General features: G+C 38.5%; 1 pseudogene; it reads right to left on the minus strand.

Moving 5' to 3' along the window:
• Positions 1–3,897: 3,897 nt before the first annotated feature.
• On the minus strand, positions 3,898–5,104 carry LOC141831731 (alkaline/neutral invertase CINV1-like; annotated as a pseudogene).
• Between the last annotated feature and the right edge of the window lie 382 nt (positions 5,105–5,486).

Consider the following 5,486-nt stretch of genomic DNA (forward strand, 5'->3'; position numbering starts at 1 on the left):
AATAAATTAACCCATTAAAGAAATATTTTAGGCCATTCCCTTTTTGCCTAAATATTCATTCCTTCTTATCATAAAACAAAATTCTATCATATACATCAATATTTATCCAGAAATTATTGAAGGAAATTTCGGGTATTACACATTATGCATCAATAGAAGTCCAATTCAAGATCTAAGGGAATATGTGATGAAAAAAGTTACAATTGAAGAAGGTTTGACCAAAGCAAGTTATGCGGCTTAGTCAACCTAATTCTAGCCTTGGATGGACTTAAATAGCCACTTAAGTCTCATGTTTATGTAGTGGGGATATGTAGGCTCAATTTAAGCTTAATTTCTTGCTTTATTTAGGTTGTAATAATACCATAAACTTAAAATGGATAAGTAGCCTATATAAGCCTTTACTAAATGAGCTTTCTTTTGACCTTTTAAGGTTTTTACGTTACCCTATAGCTATAAAGAGACAACCACACATGTATCTTTTGGCATATTTTCAATCTAAAACATGGTGAGTCTCTCACTTGTTGGTTCTTCATTGAACTTGAACTTATCAAGGTATCCCCTTGTGTCATTCAAAAACTTATCAACCTCCATCCCAAGGTTGCGTCTTCCCTCTTCCTTTATACCAAATGTTCGGTGTTCTCAACATTGAATCGAGGTTCTATTCATCCTTCTTATCGATTTAGATTTTCATTCTTTCTTTCTTCAATTCATTGTGGGTTCTTGAGAGTTTTCTCTCATGGGTTCACGTCAAATAGAGTCATAGATAATTGTTGTTTAGTTTTATTCCTGAGAACTTCTTTTATACGGTTTTTTTGATCTATCGATAAACCTTATCGGTATACCGATCTTGGATAAAACTTGGTCCAAGGATCAAATTTTTGTGATCTGTGATTTGGTCTGATAAAATTTATCAATTTACTGATCGTTGGGATTGGTGTACCGAACCCAAGTGCCAGCTCATCGATCCAGGTCTAGACATGAACTTGGTCAGTGGAACACCGATTGATCTACCAATCCTTGGGTTGGTCTACCGAATAGGTTTGGGTGTGGTTTGACCCGAGTCAAGTCCGATTCACTCCGAACTTGGTTTGGTTGTGTTTGGTTTACTTTTGTTTACTTCTTTAGTGATGCAAGATGATTCGAAGATTTTATTACTATTTTTATTTTTTTATTTTTAGTAATTTTAAGAGTTTTTGATATTTAGAGTAGTTTTAAAAAATTTTATTAGTTTTAAAAAATTTTATTTTTTATTTTAGAATTTTTAAGTCCGTTTAGGATTTTTAGGATTTCAAGTCCGTTAAAAATTTTTTCTTTCTATTAAGATTTTTTTATTTATTTATTTTGGGTCTATATAAACATCTTATAAGTTGATGTTTAGAGAGAAGAAGTTCTAGTTTAATAATATTTTCGATAATGCAATTTATTTTCCTATCTCTTGATATTCTTTCGAATTAACAGATTTTAGAAGATTGTTTCCAGTGTTCATAGTCGATCAACGAAATCAATATTGCCTGTAGGATAATCGCTATCCCGCCGAGCGTCAGTTGGTATCAGAGCTCTCAAATCCGATGGATCGTCGTAATGGTTGTTATCGTGGTCATGACAGGCAAGTTCCGGCAAAGGAAGTCTCACACTGTGTTCATAACACCTAAGACAAGATTCTTGATCTACAAACAAAAGTTGCAAAGTTATCCCAGCATCTAATGGTGCAAAATTAAAAGATCGTAAGTTCTTTTATTCTAATTCTTCCACTTTTAAAATTCTTATCATAGTCACGAAAGCCAAGGTTGAAAGAAACTATATGAAGATATTGGATTTCCAATTGATCTTCTTGAATTTTTTGAGACTGAGGAATTCATTGATTGACTTAACGAAGAGAAGAGAATTATGAGGAAGTGCCCGATCATGTAAAAGTCAAATTGGTCTTCATTAAACTCATCGGCAGAGCATCAACGTGGTGGCGGCAGTTGCGATGCTCGCGAAACAGACACGGCAAAGTTAAGATATTTGATTGGGAGAAGATGAAAAAAAAAATGAAAGACACTTTTTATGAAGTCAAGAACAAATATGACAAGAAAAAGAAAATTAGAGAACCACTAGGATCCAAGTACCGAACTACGCAAGATAATCAAGGTTGTAAGTTTATTTATTCTCCTATTGAAAAATCCTTAATTTTCAATCAAGGAGAGATGTTGAAGCACAAGTTTGATTCTGAGGGATTCAGAATCAACTACCCTGCCACCTACAACTTCGAGAGAACGCTAGCTTCGCAGCACCTCTACGTCCCTCCCTCCTACAATGGTGAGGACAACCATGAAGATTCGGACCTCGACAACATCATGTATGATCAGTCCTACTCTCTCAATCATCTGATCACATGAGGCGACGGAGATGATGACAAGATCGAAATATTTGATGATTCAGTTTATAACGATGCTGGCGAAGAGGAGATAGACCTAGACTGATGTGAATCCATAAGATAAAAATCTCAAGAACCCATAACTAATTGAAGAAAGAAACAAGAAAAGTCTAAATCGATAAGAAGGATGAATATAACTTCGACCCAATGCTTAGGAACACCGAACCTTGGTATAGAGGAAGAGGAAAGACGCCACAATCTTGGAATGGAGGTTGATAAATCTTTAAACGCCACAAGGGGATTCCTTGATATGTTCTAGTTTAATGAAGAACCAACAAGTGAGAGACTCACTATACTTTAAATTGAAAATATGTCAAAGATCCATGAATGGCCGTCACCCCTTTTATTTATAGCTATAGAGTGACCTGAAAACCCTAAAAGGCCAAAAGAAATCTCATTTAGTAAAGGCCTATGTAGACTACTTAGTCATTTTAAACTTATGACATCATTAGAACCCAAATAAATCTAGAAATTGAGCCTACTACATAAACATGAGACTTAATTGGCAACTTAAGTCTATCCAAGGCTTGAATTAGGTTGACTAAGCTGCATGACTTGCTTTTGGTCAAACCTTCTTCAATTGTAACTTTGGCCTTCACATCTTCAATAAGCACATTAAGTGTTTCCTTCATCTTCTTAACCTTAGCCATTATAATTGGACTTCCATTGATGCATAATAGATACAACATCTAGAGTGGGTTGAGCATTATCCATATTAGCTTGTTGGGCAACTGATTCACTTAGTTTGACTCCATCATTCCCTCTTTCTTCAAAAGGATTCATCCTCAAATCTTGATCACCTACATCAAGGGAGAAAAATCAAAAACATTAAAAATAGCACTCACATTATACTCACCTGGTAGGTCAAGTTTGTAGGCATTATCATTGATTTGAGCAATGACTTGAAATGGTCCATCGCATCGTGGATGCAACTTAGTAAGACGTTTAGCAGGAAATCATTCCTTTTTCATATCAACCCAAACCCAATCTCCTGATTCAAAGATCATTTTCTTTCATCTCTAGTTGGCTTGCGTAGCATATTGTTCGGTCCTCTTTTCAATTTCCAACCTAACTTTCTGAAGTGAACCCAAAGAGAAATATCTTAAGAACCTACAAATAATTGAAGAAAAAAAGGAGAGTCTAAATTGATAAGAAAGATGAATAGAACCTCGACCCGATACTTAAGAAAGTCAAACCTTGGTATAGATGAAGAGGGAAGACGCCACAACCTTGGGATGGAAGTTGATAAGTCTTTGAATGTCATAAGGGGATGCCTTGCTAAGTTCTAGTTCAATGAAGAACCAACAAGTGAGAGCCTCACCATGCTTTGGATTGAAAATATGCCAAAAGATACATGTGTGGCCGTCATCCCTTTATTTATAGCTATAGGGTGACCAATAAACCCTAAAAGGCCAAAAGAAAGCCCATTTAGTAAAGGTCTATGTAGACTACTTAGCCATTTTAAGCTTATGGCATCATTACTGTAATACCTGTAATTCCCAAAACCAAATGGATTTATGCAAGGAACTAGTACATTCAATTTTTTTAGTAATGCTTATATGTTCTTGTTTAATGCAGCTAAAACCATAATGTTTAAGAAACATGTTCTCTTACCATTCTTCGATCAATCATTGAACAACCATCAGCGCAGAGCAGGGTTGGAAATGTATCAAAACCTTCTGACAGACATAAAGCTAATATAAGTCTTATACCCTTTTGGCATTCAGCTGACTCTGCAAGGGTTAAATCCCCAGTTGATTTTGTATAAGCACGCAGAAGAATAATCCACCAGAATCCAGAGTCAACAGGTGCAACTCTTCCAATTGCACTCTCTCCAAAATCTGCCACTAGAGTATCAATTCTCCTAACAGGATCATGCAACACCTTAAAGCTTGCTGGCATCGCACCCTCCCCAAGCTTGAAACGATCTATCCTCTTCTCCCACCCTTGAAGGTAGACAGTCTTCAAAAGGAAATTCTTAACAATGTCGGGCTCTCCATTCATTAGAAAAGCCAACGCACTTGGTACAAAATCTCGAACAAACACCTACACACACAAAGTATATACTCAACTTTCTTGTACACTAATGCACTCGAGGTATAACTCAGATCAACGAAACAAATATCTAGAAAAACACTGCAATTGAACAACCTCAAAAAGAGAATCATCATTCACAGAGAGAACAAAACCGCAACATCAAATGGATGGAGCTTTGAAAATAAAGGTGAAAAGAATAAAGGCATTCTTTTTAGAGGGATGAAGCAGTAACAGATTACCTGGTCATAATTGAGGACTTCTTCAGATGCGTGATCGAAAGCTGCAATGGTCCCGACAGGCTCCCCTTTGAAGTAGACAATGGACCTTCTGAGGGCCTCCCAGGCCTCCGCAATAATGGGATGCGGCTCGAAAGGGTTCCGGAACGACGACGCCGGCGTGCTGAATCCAGACCTCATCCCTCCGGGAGAGTACACACTGTCATGGCTGTCGGCCGCTCGGATACTTCTGGACTTTCGTTCATCGACCTCTCGTCGCATGATCTCTGCCGCTCAAGGCTAAGCATATGCCGGTCGTGCAGCCGGGAGAGGTCATGGTCGTCGGCGTCCGAAAGCGATGAATGGGACCCTACCTTCCGCAGCCCCGGTCCCTTGAATCCATTCATTCTCTTCTCCCGTCAGGGCGGGTCACCTACCGGACCTCCAAAAGTTGTGAATTTAAATGCGATACCGGAAAAAGAGAATTTTTCCTTTTTCGCCCTTTTTTGTTGGAACTCCAAAGAGAAGGCGGAGCTGAGTTTTCCTTTGACGAGCCAATCAGCCAATAAGAAAGCATCAAGGTCCACAGAAGAAATCGAACACGAAGGGAAGATGAAAAGTCACAATTTTGCTAGTCGAGTCAGATGGATCTGGCGAAGGATAAGGACAGGAGCGGGAAAAGGAAGGGAGGGGGGGTGTTCGAGGCGATTAACCCTAGAGATCTGAGCGCCGGGGTGCTGGTGGATCGAGAAGTGAGAGAGAGGGCAGAGCGAGGACGGGCGGAGGAAGGCGGCGGCGAGAGATTGGATGGGGAA

Source organism: Curcuma longa, chromosome 7 (genome assembly GCF_044706935.1).
Source record: "Curcuma longa cultivar G26 ecotype Majalengka, Jawa Barat chromosome 7, ITB_CL_G26_1.1, whole genome shotgun sequence".
Classification (NCBI taxonomy): Eukaryota; Viridiplantae; Streptophyta; class Magnoliopsida; order Zingiberales; family Zingiberaceae; genus Curcuma; species Curcuma longa.